At 44.6% G+C, this 15,547-nt stretch overlaps 2 long non-coding RNA genes across 2 annotated transcripts in view; both read right to left on the bottom strand.

Moving 5' to 3' along the window:
• The window catches only part of LOC308475377, a 131,554-nt gene extending 129,817 nt beyond the window's left edge, over nt 1-1,737 (bottom strand). The window contains exon 1 of the long non-coding RNA XR_013985127.1: nt 781-1,737. This is a non-coding gene — a long non-coding RNA (uncharacterized lncRNA). The remainder of the gene's footprint in view (nt 1-780) is intronic.
• Nucleotides 1,738-9,389: 7,652 nt separating this feature from the next.
• LOC308475440 lies at nt 9,390-14,086 on the bottom strand. The gene is made up of 3 exons (XR_013985197.1): nt 13,485-14,086; nt 11,924-11,990; nt 9,390-10,560 (listed from the first exon to the last, which is right to left on the bottom strand). It is a non-coding gene; the product is annotated as an uncharacterized lncRNA (long non-coding RNA).
• Between the last annotated feature and the right edge of the window lie 1,461 nt (nt 14,087-15,547).

The following is a 15,547-nucleotide window of genomic DNA, read 5'->3' as shown; positions in this document are numbered from 1 at the left end:
CTATGACCTAAGGTGAACATTTCATTAACAAGTTGTTTTAATACAGAATTTAGAGGCAGATTTAAATGTGCACCATCTCTGATAATCTACTACAGGTAAATAATCAGTGTTTGTATGTAACTCAGCTGGTGATTACTAACAACACTGAATTCCAGTCAATACATTTGTAGTAGGAACATAAGAGAAGGTTGCTAGATCAAGCCAATGGCACATCTAGTCTGGCAACCTGTTCTCAAAGTGGCCAACCAGAGGCCCATGGGAAGCCAACAAGCAGGATCTGAGTGCAACAGCCCTCTGTCCACTTTTGATTTCCCACAACTGGTATTCAGAGGCTTACTTAATGCTTCCTGCTTCTTAAGCAGGGTTAAGCTTTCAGGAACAGACCTTAGTCTCACATGCACTCCTCTCTAGCTCTTTTACTCTCATACTTGAATTTCCCTTAAATGTTTCAACCATGGTTACTTGTAATGGCTGCACTGATGTTAACTTAAAGGTAAAGGGACCCCTGACCATTAGGTCCAGTCGTGACCGACTGCGGGGTTGCGGCGCTCATCTCACTTTATTGGCCGAGGGAGCCGGCGTACAGCTTCCGGGTCATGTGGCCAGCATGACTAAGCTGCTTCTGGCAAACCAGAGCAGCACACGGAAACGCCGTTTACCTTCCCACTGAAGCGGTACCTATTTATCTACTTGCACTTTGACGTGCTTGCGAACTGCTAGGTTGGCAGGAGCAGGGACCAAGCAACAACTCACCCCGTCGCGGGGATTCAAACCGCCGACCTTCTGATCGGCAAGTCCTAGGCTCTGTGGTTTAACCCACAGCGCCACCCGCATCTCAATGTTAACTTAGGTTAACCCTAATCTTGGTTTGGCTCCTCCCCAAAATCTGAAATGTTGTTCCAGGGACAGCCAATGGGGTGCCCTGCAGATGTTTTGAAGTACAGTTCCCATCTTCCCTAATCACTGGTCATGTGGATCACGGCTGAGTGTAGGAGAACTGTAGTCCAAAACATACTGAAGACTCCACCTTGGCTACTTGTGTGTGCTAATCATAGCTAGGGTTTGTGCATATGCCACGACTAACCATGATTAGGGCAAGAGAATTCATGCACAAGATGAGTTCTCCAGTCTGTTCCTGATCCTTTCAGGGGATGACATTGTTGTGTCTACTCCAGCCTCAAAAACAAAAATGATGAAAATCTCAGTGGCTTAAGTCCCAACTCTTTTAAATTCTGAATTTTTTTGCAGCACCATCTTCAAGAATTCAGTAGTTTGAGTTGGCAAGAAGTGGCCAGTCAGGCCAGTTAAATTTTTTTTGTAGCTACAAACACTGTCTCTGAAATAAGGTAATCACTTTGAGTCTCTCATCTACTATGAAATTGAAGGGTATCTGTTCTCAGTTCTTATACTAACTTTTAGCAGTAACGTGCTTCACAGTAGCCTTTTTAAGTTCCAATACCATCATACTGGTGGAGTGGGCAAGGGCCTTGTCTGATGGACATTGTTGAAGAGGCAGAAGAGAGACTATGATTCAAATATAGTGAAGTGGACCTCACATGGGGGTTTGCAAGTTAACAAATTCTGATAAATTCTTGGTTTTTTAAAAAGTGATTTTTTTTTTTAAAAAAGGGATGTGTTAATGTGATTTTAAACAAAGGGAGGGAAGAAAGTAACTTTTCCTTGTGTGCATTAGCGCTTTGCTGTTCACTGGTAGCTGTGGTGGGTCAACTCGCTTTATTCTGCCTTTTCCATATATATATATATATATATATATATATATATATATATATATACACACATATATATATATATATATATATATATATGATGGCATTTATTGCTTTCCGTTTTGCTGCTGTGTTGGGCATTAGCACAGAATGACAACTGTGCCTGCCCCCTACCCCGAAGGTAGAACTGTAAGGTTGGCTTAAAGGTCATCTACTCCAGCAGGATATTCCACATATTACAAGTGTAGAGCAAGCGCGAAACAAGAGGGACTGAGAGATGTCAGAAATCCCTGCATGACAAGGAATAACCATCCGCCCAGCTAGCATAAGCTGTGCTGCATGCTATGGGAGCGAAGGTGAACGATGCACTGTGGGACTGAGTAGAGATCTGTGGTGCAAAACAATTTAGACTGCAATCCTATACCCACTTACCTGGAAGCAGGCCCCTTTGAAATAAACAGGACTTTTGGGTAGACGTGTCTAGCATTGCACTGTTCACTGCAGTCCTGTACAATTGCATTTGTAGTTTAGGTCAGGGATGAACAGACCTTAAGTTTGTGGGGTCTTTGTGCTTTTTAGTAGAATATTCAGGTCCACCAATCAGAGCCAGCTGCAGAATAGCGGCTGCCAGATACAAATTTATTTATTTTTAATTTATATGCCAACATTTGACAGAAGACCACAATGTGGTTTATAACATACAACACCAATGCCACAACATAACACCTGTACAGCATAAGAACTATACGCTGTACATGCCAAATAATAATTGTAGAGATCCAATGTCGGCGACTGGCTGGACACTGAGGAGTGGAGGCTGGATACTGATAAGTGGGCACCGGGAAAAAGGGGGTTGGATCCCCTTTTGAAGAAGAGATACGTGAACTGGGGGAGCCTGTAACAGCCAGGAAATGAGTCTGAGGCAGAAGAAGCTGCAGGATTGGAGAGTGAAGAACACGTGCAGGAGGAGGGAGAGAGAGGTCAGGCTGGTGGAGAGTCTGTTGGTATCTCAGCTCACAGGCAGAGGTACCTGGCCTCCCCCGAGGCAATTGAGCGAGATACTGTGTTTACCGTCCGTCTGCGACCCCGGCAGGCTAGGTAAACAAACCCGGCGATTCTTCTCATTAGTCGTGAGAAGAACACACCCTCTGCTTCTCTGCTTCTCTCTCCCTCCCTGCATTCTCCCAGGGAGGAGAAATGAGACAGACAGGAGTCCTTTCTACATGTTTTATTCCTGTCACTCAACAGTACATAGAAATGTGACTGCACCCTTCAGTCTCCATCAGAAGAGTCTCAACTCCTCCCCTGTACTTCCAGCACAGGTCATATGACACACTGAGCTAACATCCGGTGCTCAGTACAGAGAATAGGCTCCACCTTTTCTCCAACAGTACATCTGCAAACCACAACATCCTGTTTTGCATTCCAGCCATCTGGAGCTGGCTTTTGCCTTGCTGCTTTTTCCCAACATCCTCCCCCAAAAGCATCAATTGGCAAAACATGATCCAGAGAAGAGAACAAACAGTTGTTATACATATAACAGTCCCCTGTTGTTTCAGTTCCACCCTTGGAACTCCCCACCACTGGTTTCACCAGTGTACCTCTCTGGTTGTCTGGCTTCCAAGGAATGAGTGCTTCTGCATTACCTTGGCTTGCTACCCTCTGTTGTGTCTTTGTCTCTGACTTAGACACTGCTTTAACCTGCTTTGAGTTGTTAACAATAGCAACACATGCAACAGCTAAGTTAGCAAACTCTATTGAGTACCTCTTTGGTGGTACACCCTTTGTAACTCTCTCGGACCTGCGTATGAGGTGCTGATCCTCTCTGCTCACTGGTTCAGTCTCAGGACTCTTTGGAGAACCAGTTCCAATAGTAAACAGTGGTTCATCCTTCACCTGTGAAGGTCTATCCATTGTGTGAGATTTCCTCTCAATGACTGTGTCACCTGAGCTCTTTGAGCTAGTACTGTCACTCTCAGTACCACTGTAATCAGTAAAATCAGAAAAATCATCATCATCATCTGAATCGTTTCCTGTGGGAAATGTGTGTTCTACAACCCGCTCTTGCTCTGGAGCACTCTCTAGGAACTTTGTGAGAATCACCTGACCAGATTCAGACAAAATTACTCTGTAGAGACCCTTTTCATATCCCACAAAAATGCCTCTGGCATTCTTTACTCCACCTGGAGCTTCTTTTCTCACATGAGACCCGAAAATCTTAAAATAGGCAACAGAAGGTTTTCTATTGAACAGCTTCTCAAAAGGAGAACATCCCAACTCTGTTGAGACTTTTCTCAACCACACATGAAGATAGGACGCTAGCGATTCGGCCCAATATTCATGTGGCAAATGTGAACTCAGCAATTGCGCATTCATCCCCTTTTGCAATTCTTTGTTCACTCTTACACAGACCCCCCTGTTCCACGCTTCTGGTGAAACAGCAATTTTGTGGTCTATCCCTTTTCCATCCAGGAACTTCTGAAACTTCTGTAACAGAAAAACTTGCTTGTCATCTGTGAAAAGACAATCAATGTTAGCATCATGCATATTTTTAACCTTGTCACAAAACTCCTGAAACTTTTCTAAAGTTTCTTGCGGTTTCTCCATCATATAAACCCAAGAATAATTAGTGAAACAATCCACACACAAAAGGTAATACTTTGCACTGCCTCTAGATGGTTCTAGAGGACCAATCACATCAGCATACACCCGCTGAAATGCTCTGTCGACCTTCTTGGTCAGCTTCCTGGTGCTCGCACTGGTCACACCTGCAAGAGAGATTTCGTTAGAATCAGAAGAATTACATTTCATGTAATCACTTTGATCAAAAGTCAACAAATACAGTCCATCTTTCTCTTTGGCAGTAAGAAACAGTTCTCCATCTTTGTAGATCTTGCAGCTTTTAGCATCATAGGTCAGTTTCAGTCCTTTCTTTGCAATCTGCGACACGCTCAGCAGATTAAATCTCAGTTCTGGAACCAGGTAAACATCACTTATAGTCAAGTTCAGACTCTCAAGATACACAGTCCCAATTCCGGTTGCTTCCAGCTCTTGACCGTTGGCCTGTTTCACAGCGAAGCTTTGCTTCTTCAACGTCGTAAACAGTTGTCTGTGCGGGCATAAATGTTTTGTGCAACCAGTGTCGATTATAAAAGCGTTCCCAACATCTGGCGTGGTTCCTTTCGCCATCATAGCCTTTGCAGGTTTCACCTGGCACTTGGAACGGCTTTTGCCTGACACCTCAGGCTTCGTAGAGCTGTTCTTTGCTCTTCTTGACTGGCGCGGCTTCTTACAGTTTCGCTGTAGATGCCCAGTCTGTCCACAATTGTAGCATCGGACAGCACTCAATGCTACTCCATGCTCCCTAGTAGCATCAGCAGTGGGGGAATTAGAACTCTGTTCTTCCCTCCCCCTGTCTTTCACTTCCAGTGCAGCAAGTCTGTCGTGTTCATTCAGGACCACAGCACACACTCTCTCCGCGGTCAGCTGCGCGGCCGGTAGGGAACCAAGCTGACTGGCAACAACCTTGTAGGTGCGGTTAAGGCTGTTTATCATCATGAAGCAAAACACTTCCTCCTGAAGATGGAAATTGCGTTCCACCATCTGTTGACGCAGAAACTTCATTTCTGTCAGGTGTGCTTGAACATCTCCATCAGGCGCAAGTCTCAGATTGGTCAATTTCTCAAAATACAGCAACGCTGAAGAACCAGCATCTCTCTGATGCGTTGTACGCAGCGTGTCCCAAACCTCTTTCGCATTTTCTAAATGCTGAACATGCACCAACTGATCATCTGAGACACACAGAATTATAGCAGTCCTGGCCCTTACATTCTGTGACTCCCAACCTCTGGTTGGTGCTGCAGGGATGGGGTTTTCAATTACATCAAAAAGCCTCTGATTCTGCAGCAGGGCCTTCATCTTTACAGACCAAGATGAATAATTGTCATTGGTTAAGGGAGGTGGGTAAGGCAGACCTCCCCCTTTCTTGGCATCCATCTTGAAGCCAAGCCTCCAGCTCACACTGTCAAACAAACTGTAAAATCCAACAGTTGTTTTTTCCTTTCTCACGCAGGCAAACTGCAAGTTGTTTACGCTCTTTTGCACCTGGCAGCTAAACTCTGGCTGCTATGGAAAGTCCCTTCCAAGGGCACGTAAACTTGTAGCCAAAACATTCTCTGATTTTGTTTCGCTTTCCCAGGCTCACACTCATAGTCCAGCCCTTTTGCCAGTAACTTTCCAACTTTCTGTTACCTAGCAACAATGCATTCCAATAGGACAGTTTATCAACCACAAGAATTTGTGGAATGCAGGCTTCAGCCTTTAAGCTGCAGGCCTCTTCCTCCCGGAGCTCTTGTTTTCGTTGAAACGCAGCTCCGTGAACCAGTGAATTAATCAAACTGCGTTCACACTTTTAGCCCGAAATGCAGCATACCTTGAACTTTGTTGCTCTGGAAAACACCTCTTCTTTCCACCAGCTGTCTGTTGAGCCTCTGGCTTCTTTCAGACGCTTCTCTTCCTCCTTGGAGCAGAGGAGGACAATCCACCAGCCTCTCATGCAGAGGTTGATGGATCGAAACCATCCGAAGGCTGCCATATGTTGGTATCTCAGCTCACAGGCAGAGGTACCTGGCCTCCCCCGAGGCAATTGAGCGAGATACTGTGTTTACCGTCCGTCTGCGACCCCGGCAGGCTAGGTAAACAAACCCGGCGATTCTTCTCATTAGTCGTGAGAAGAACACACCCTCTGCTTCTCTGCTTCTCTCTCCCTCCCTGCATTCTCCCAGGGAGGAGAAATGAGACAGACAGGAGTCCTTTCTACATGTTTTATTCCTGTCACTCAACAGTACATAGAAATGTGACTGCACCCTTCAGTCTCCATCAGAAGAGTCTCAACTCCTCCCCTGTACTTCCAGCACAGGTCATATGACACACTGAGCTAACATCCGGTGCTCAGTACAGAGAATAGGCTCCACCTTTTCTCCAACAGTACATCTGCAAACCACAACATCCTGTTTTGCATTCCAGCCATCTGGAGCTGGCTTTTGCCTTGCTGCTTTTTCCCAACAGAGTCAAGGGCTTCAAAACCTCCACCTCCTCCTCCTGCGCCCACTTCTGCTCCACTGTCTCCCAGGGCCAGAAGAGGAATGAAGTGAGAGGAGCAGAAGGTTACACACAGGCAGAGTCTTCGCCTGCTTGCGAGCAGCTCAGATGGGGGAGATACATAAGCCGGGGACGGGGCCTCTCTATTGTGGCAACTGTGACACACCTAGAAGTAGCTGAGAGACATGGGGCAGATAAACACGTCTTTCCCTAACTTGCAGGTGTCCTTTTGACAATTAAGAGTTGATTCCTCACTCTGGACATTCCTGGCCTGAGAGCACGGCGACATCCAATTATAATTAGGAAAACATTACAAAATACAGATTCTAGTAACAGCAACAGTATAACAAGGAGAAAAATCAGCAACCAGGTATCTAAAATACAAAGACGACACCCAAATACAGAATCTTTTCTTAAAGGTAAACCAGGTAACTGCTTTTAAAATGTTAGGTCAATGAGAGGAAAAACGAGACAATGTCTTCCCTCTTCCTTCCCATTGCAGCTAGAACTGGATCTTGTACTGCCATTACTGCCACTCCCTTATCTCCCCTTCCCATTCTGAATATGCCTGCAGAGAGAAGGTGTGTGTGTTTCACCAAACTTCTGAGTGGCACAATGGGAGCAGCTTTCTGCTCATGACCATACTTTGTCCATGTCAAGCATAGCTATGAAGGAAGAAAGGGCTGTCCAACGATAGCTCCGTTGGTTAGAGTGTGGTGCTGATAACACCAAGGTTAAAGGTTCAATCCCCATATGGGACAGCTGCATATTCCTGCATTGCAGGGTCTCTTCCGACTACAGTTCTATGTTGCCCTCATTGTTCATTCATAAAGCTAATTTGTGGGGTGGAGGGTGGAGCAGGACCACACACTTGCGGGCCCACAATGTCTCCTGCAGCTGTGCATAGTGGGGCCTGCTGAGGGGCTTGGCAACACCCTGCTTTCTCCATCATAGTCAGGCATACTTTGTGAGCAGGCTGCCATTGGCTGTATAGAACACTGGTGGGGGGACCTGCAACCCTCCAGGTGTTGCTGCACTACAACTCCCATCATCTCTGACCATTGAGCATGCTGAATAGAACTGATGGGAGCTGGAGTCCATGGGTTCCCCATCCCTGGCTTAGACAAAAAAAAAAAAAAAAAAAAGCATATTGGGAGCTGGCTGCTTGTAGATGAAAAATAAATAGAAAGGAGGGTAGCCTGCCAAGTCACAAGGTCCAGGCTTTTCAGCAGTTTCTTGTTCAAAAGAGTTTACTTTTTGTCCTCAGCTTGCTTGGAACACTTATTCATAGTAAAGGACACGAGCAAAACCAAGCATAGCAAAATATATTGGATAAACACTGGGAGCAAATGCTATTTTTAGCTGCTCTGCGTATTCCCTGCTGTTCTCCACCAGATTCCAAATGTGCACAGAAAACATGCAGGAGGGCTTAGCTATTCTAGGCAAGTCCTCCTCGTGACCCTTTCCCTTCTGAACACCCGAATGCAGAAAACGTGGGGTGGATTAAAGATGAACGCTAAGGTGAGCCACGGCAACAGCCTTTCCGTAACCGGCGTTTGAGTTTGCTTTCTCAGTGACAGAAGAAGTTGAACAGAGTGCTTCCAGAAAAGACTGAAGGCAAGCTAAGTCAACTCACCAGGCATAAGTTGGGGAGTCACTTGATCTGAACACAAAAAGCAAAATGTTGCACATTTCAGTTGTATTCTTCATGGGCCAGACCACTGCTGATCCCAAATGCTGTATCTCCCAATGACTAGGTGTTCACAAAACTAGTAATCTTGTACATCTTATAAAATGGACACCTAGCACAGGAATGGGGGACCATTGTGAAGGCTAGCTGCCTTCTGGGGGCTACATACCATTTGCACACCCCTTTCTGTCATCCATCCAGGCAGGGAAGAAACATCAGAGCTCATGGACATGTTCCAGCTAGGCAAAAATATACTAAAGGAGGTTGCAAAGAAAGCCTGGGGAGGGCTGTGGCCTTTGTATGATTCTGAGGGCCAAATAGAGAGGGCTGCATTTGCCACCCCCACCCCCTCACCCAGGCCTAAGTCTCACCCTCATCCCTGATCTAATAACACGCCTGGTATAGTAGTGTGTGGTACTATGACCCAATGCTTCGCTTTCTATTTTTATTTCTCTTTTATGTTATGGAAGCACTGGTGAGGGGGTCAAATGTTCCTGGGTCTAGTGTCCAGAAAATACAATGGCTTCCAAGAATTAGAAGCTCCCCATCTGAGAGGATGCATGTAGCCAAGGTTCATAAGTTATGAGATAGGGGGTTCCACTTCAAGCCAACCACAACTTTTTCTGTAGTAATCTTATCCTTAAGTACACAACACTTCAATATAACAGACTATGAGGTGATAACTCCACTATCTGCCCTCCTGTACAAGATGCTGTCATCACCAATCCAGCATCGCTAAAGATAACCAGCTGAGGAATCCCAGCTAAGCCCTGCTGCTATTTTGCCCTCCTCTGCAGTAATAATAAGGAACAAATGGAACTGGGTAAGCTGATGCATCTAGAATATGAATGAACAGCAGACAAGGAACCGGCTGCAAGCTGAAGGCATTTTATTTGTGTTCTGAAACTGACCTCAGTCACGCCACACATGAAGGCGAAAGGGCGGAGTGGTGGAAAAAGCCCTGCTCTGACGTATTTATACAAATTAATAGCTTGTCACCCTGAAGCTGATGAATAATTTTGCGGGATATAAATGGCAAGCCGGAGTCCAAAAATAGATCGGTTTGCTGCAGACCTGTCTGCCTCAGCTACACTGCCAGAATACAAACAAGATCCCTTGCTGGGTTTCTCTGCAGAGCCAAGGAAATCTCTGCTCAAAGCAATGTCCCCAAACCTAAGTAGTAGTGGAAGAAGGAATCATTGCACAATATATACACTTTGCTGATTTGCTTATGTTACCTCAATTGCCCCCTGCCCCTTGGTGGAAATTTCCTATTTTGCTAGTGAAACTATTAGTCCTGACATTTTGCTTCTGCAGTTGACCTGATGCAGCATATTCATTCTGGAAAAGCACTGACATGAGACATGCCTGTGGACATTCAGTGGGCATCAGCATGGCATGTTCCTCCACCCTCAGTCCCCTGCCCTCTTCTCGGTTGGCAACACGTGGACTGGCTGGTGTTATTCTCACATGGCAAAGTTCTTCCCCAGGGCTCCGTGACATCCAGTCATCACCATTTGCACAGATGAGAGCCTCTCCATTCATAAAGAGGCAACACTTGATTCACAATGCACCATTTGTTCCTGCGTATTCCCAAAATAGCATCAGGGTATGTGTTTTGTTCGTGGCAACCTACAGGTGCCCTGTATGAGGAGCAATATGCATTTGTGGAAGGGTTTTGCATACAGTTCCTCCCCACACGAGAAGCTGCTATGGGGAGGCAGGAAGGGTGATCCCTTAGGGAAGGGCTGTAGCTCAGGGACAAAGCATCTGTCTTGTGTGCAGAAGACCATATGTTCAATCCTTGGCATCTCCAGGTAGGGCTGAGAGAGGCCCTTGTCTGAGAAGCCAGAGAGCTGCTGCCAGTCAGTGTAGACATTGCTGAGCTAGATGGGCCAAGAGTATAAGGCAGTTTCCTAAGTTCCTATTCAGCAGTCTTGCTTGCTTCTGGGCTCAGTTCAGAGACCTGCAAATTCATCTGCATGTGTGCTGCTGCCACTCTCTTTGCAACTGAGGAATGCTTGAGTGCAGGAATCCCCCTTCCTGCAAAAAAGGTTAGTAGATGTTGATATCCTTACTCTCCCTGAATTTGTCTCATGAAGAAACCAAGCCTTATGAGGAACGGTTGAGGGAGTTGGGTGTGTTTAGCCTGGAGAAGATTGAGAGGGGATATGATAGCCACCTTGCAAATAAAGTGGTACCTCGGGTTACATACACTTCAGGTTACAGACGCTTCAGGTTACAGACTCCGGTAACCCAGAAATAGTACCTCGGGTTAAGAACTTTGCTTCAGGATGAGAACAGAAATCATGCTCCAGCGGTGCAGCGGCAGCAGGAGGCCCCGTTAGCTAAAGTGGTGCTTCAGGTTAAGAACAGTTTCAGGTTAAGAACGGACCTCCGGAACGAATTAAGTACTTAACCCGAGGTACCACTGTACCTAAAGGGCTGGCACATGGAAGATGGAGAAGGCTTATTTTCTGCTGCTCCAGAGGGGTAGGACCCAAACCAACAGATTTAAGTTACGAGAAAGGCGAGTCCAAGTAAACATAAAGAAGAACTTTTAGAATGTAAAAACTGTTTGACAGTGGAACCGACTCCCTTGTAAGGTGGTGGACTCATCTTCACTGGAGGTTTTTAAACAGAGGTTAGATGGCCATCTGTTATGGATTCTTTAGCTATGGTTCCTGTTTTGCAGGAGGTTGGACTGGACAACCCAGTGATCACATTATGTTGCTAGTAATGGTGCAAGAGAAACGGCTGCTGTTTGGCTGGTGGGAGAAGGGGGGCGTTCATACCTCTCCAGATTGAGCGGGACGGTTAAATAGATTTATTTATTTTTTTAGTTAAACAAGCGTGGGAAGGTCTCACATCATTGTCAGAGTATGAAATCAACAGCAGAAGACTGGTTACAGAATTACACCTTCAATCAACTCTGACCTTGATATCTCAGGGTAATGAGCATCCATTCTGGTGGGCAAGTGATGTGGTGCTGTGCTACCCTTTTCTTGGATGAAATGCATTTGAGAGAGTGCATTTGGCAGCAACTCTGCTGCTTGAAACTCTCAAGGATGGGGGGGGGGGCACTCGGCTTGAAAGATGTGGGATGCTACTTGAATGCTAGCAGCTCTGGAGTGATGGGCTCACTTTCTTGTGACAATGCCTGGCTGTGGAACTCCAGTCTGGGACACTAAGAGGTGCAGAATAAACCAGGAGTCCATGGTACATTCGTGGACATGTTCTGTGAAAAACAGCAGGTGCAGTAAAACAGGGACACGGTTTTCTAAAATGGCTCCAGGGTGATATTTCCTTCACTGTTTGAAGAGTATCTCACCAAAGGGGACTCCCCCATCCCTATCCCTCTGTCTCACTTGGAAACATTTGATCAATGGCTATCATCTGGACTGACCTGGCTGAGGACCAAACTCCCTGGTGATTTGTTTATTTATTTGAGATTCTGCCTCTCATCAAAAGATCTAAAGGCAGTTCACAAGAAAAAAACACAAGTTAAAACAAAAACAAAACAATAGCCTCCCCCCACATTTAAAAAAGCTGTAGAATATTAATCAGCTAAATTAATTTATTAATTTTCTATCCCACCCTTCCTCTCAAAGGAGCACAGGGTGACAAGAAATAAAACAGCAAAGCAATGCCATTAATATGAGAGAGAGAGCTTCCTGTATTGCAGGAGGTTGGACTAAATGACCCTTAGGTCTCTTCCAACTCTACAATTCTATGCCTCCATAAGAGAGAAATGATCAAGTATTCTCACGGCTAAAATGTTCAAGGTTGCCAGGAACTATATATTGCGGCCATCAAATGCCCATGCATTGAACAGGATTGTTTTAAAATTCCACCTGAATGTTAATAACAAGGGAGACAGAAACACAACATATCCCCATGGAAGGCCTTCCATAAATGGGGAGCCACTACCAAAAAGGCCCTATTGTGGGTCGGCACCAACTAGGCAGTACCCAGCTGTTGCATTATTCACACACTACCATTTAGAAGAAATAGAAGCTGGGGGTTACCTATCTGGAAAGTGTTCCCAAGCTGGATTGGGGCCTCACACCCATTTCTAGACCTGCTCATGTTGAACGCACCTGGTATTGGCCTGTTAAGATGCTGTTTCCTACAAACACTGTAAACAATGTGTGTGCGTGTATACATGCAATTTTCAGCAGTGAATCTTCACAAGGTGCCAGTCTAGATCAGGAGCACGGTCCAGACTTGAATCTCACAGCTCCTTTTCCATCATGATCACAGCTGCTAGCTGGATTACACTTACAGTCGTACCTTGGTTGTCGAACGAAATCTGTTCCGGAAGTCTGTCCGACTTCCGAAAACATTCAATAACCAAGGTGCGGCTTCCAATTGGCTGCAGGAGCTTCCTGCACACAATTGGAAGCTGCGTAAGATGTTTGGGTTCCAAGAATGTTAGCAAACCGGAACACTCATTTCCCAGTTTGCGGTGTTTCGGAGCCAAAATGTTTGAGTCGCAAGGCGTTTGGGATCCAAGGTACGACTGTCCTTTTTTAATGAGTGAATAATGCAAGACATAGTTTGGGGTTGGTGAAAAGGTCATTGCTGTGCTAGTGGGAGGGGTGTGGAGAGCTCATAGTTGTGGTTTTCCAACTCTTACTAATCTGAGCCAACGTTTCTTAAATGCAAAAATGTATTACGGGTGGCACTGCTCAGAACATTTGAAAATGGATAATAATGAAATATCAGTTCCTTGGGGAAAACCTAATTGTGTATCCTAGGAAAAAGCTGATCCTGAAAGACACACTATTTCTGTACCGGAAGCTGTCTCATCTCCATGGATCCATCCAGCCATTGCCCCGTTTAGGTATGGGTTAGAATAATCTAAGCACCAGTTACTTGATATTTGGGATGTGAGCACTAGGAACTTCTCTTGCTACATAATCACGTAGCCTTGGGGACCAAGCACATGGAACAGATTGACTTACCAATATAGTGGTAACACACAGCGTTGTTTACATTTCACAGCCATAGGCAAGTTCCTCCACTGTGACTTATGTCCCATAGACATTTAGCTTCGATCTTTTGGCTTCACGGTTGTCCCATTCCAGAAGTGGTGCGGCAACAGACTAAATGCAGACCTAGACCTAGCTATGCAATGAGTAATATCGTCATCCACATCAAGGCTGGCAGTGAGAGCACGCTCCCTAAATATAGCAGGGTATAAGGTTAAGAGGAGCCTTGCCAGTTGCAACGGGTGCGTGAACGTGCACATTCCCAGGAAGAGGCCCAGGCAGTACTTACGTTTGCTTTAACCCCCTTGGGAAAGAGCAATCGGCTATTCAAGGGAAAGTCATCGGAGTCACGCAATCTTACGTGTGTTCACTTCAACGGGCCTGCAGTAAGTCTCAGTCACAATTAAAATAGTACCATCAGCAAAATGGGAAATCAGAGCATGAGTAAGTCATGGCCCTTTTGCTTTCCTGGGTATTCATGGAGAAGCAGAGGTCTAGTACTGAGGTCTGTCTGCTGAATTGCCTCAACTTTTTACATTCAAAAGTATTTTTTACATTCAAAAATATTTTTACACTCAAAAATTTTGTGACCAATCTGATTAAAAGCAGTGATCAATCTCTTTTTAAAAAAACCCTAACTTTTTAATGACACATTTTTGGGGTGTGAGGTGCATTATATTATATTATATTATATTATATTATATTATATTATATTATATTATATTATACTATACTATACTATACTATACTATACTATACTATATTATATTATATTATATTATATTATATTATATTATATTATATTATATTATATTATTATATTTCCCCTGACAGGACTCAAGGCAACTTATATATAAAAATAAGAACCATTGAAAACATAGGAAAAGCAATCATTTAAAACTTGAATTAAATTGAATTGAACATTGATAGAATTAAAGCAGGCATAGGCAAACTCAGCCCTCCAGATGTTTTGGGACTACAACTCCCATCATCCCTAGCTAACAGGACCAGCGGTCAGGGATGATGGGAGTTGTAGTCCCAAAACATCTGGAGGGCCGAGTTTGCCTATGCCTGAATTAAAGCAACCGGTGTAATTCTTTCAGAATCAGTGCAGTGTGATTCCATCTGGCTGCATAAGTTAATGTTCTTGCAGCCACATTCTGCGCTAATTGAAGCTTCTGGGTAGTCTTCAAGGGCAACCCCATGTACAGTAAATTACAGTAATGCAAATGGGAGGTTACCAGAGCATGGGTCACTGCAGCTAGGCTACCTCTGTCCATGAATGGTCAACGCAGGGAACCAGAAAGATGGAAAAAGGCATGTCACACAACCAAGACTACATGAGCCTCTAGAGACAATGCTGGATTGATGAGTACCCCTCCTTCCCCTGGTGTATCTGCTCCTTCAAGGGAAGTACAACCCCATCCAGGACAGGCTGTACACCTAATTCCTTGACACAAGAATCATTTACCCATAATGCCTATTCTCACCCACTTCCTTCAAGGCTTGTTCTATGATTAAATGGCTGTCACCTGATAGCAGAAATCTTCAATGATTTATCACATTGGTTTTAACTGAGCATTTGAATCAATTATATCTGCATAAATGCACACATGTATAATAAAGCAATATGGCATGGGGTGGGGAGAGATAACCCGCATCCTTGCCCCATGTTCCCCAACTGTGGCTATTTGAACATCTTTTTTTTTAAAAAAGTAAAGCTTTATAAATGCAATCATACAATTAATGTCTTATTTAGCTTCATCCTACATGAGAAGAGATGGCTCTTCAAAGGTGACACTTATCTGCATTTTTTTGTACACGCTTGTCTAAAAATGTTTTTTCCCCCCAATTCTGTCTTTTCAAAGCAATCACAATGTTTTAAATGGATTAATGTAACCAATTAATCAACTAAGGGTTGTATTCAAGGCTAGTCCTACTCAGAATAGACCCACTGAAATGAATAAGCCTAAATTTGTCATGTCTGTTAACTTTAATGGGTGGGTCTACTCTGAGAAGGACTAGTATTCCATCCT

This window comes from Podarcis pityusensis (genome assembly GCF_964106645.2).
Source record: "Podarcis pityusensis genome assembly, chromosome: 1".
NCBI lineage: Eukaryota > Metazoa > Chordata > Lepidosauria > Squamata > Lacertidae > Podarcis > Podarcis pityusensis.
Note: the sequence above shows the minus strand (reverse complement) of the source record. Positions and strands in the feature narration are given on the sequence as shown.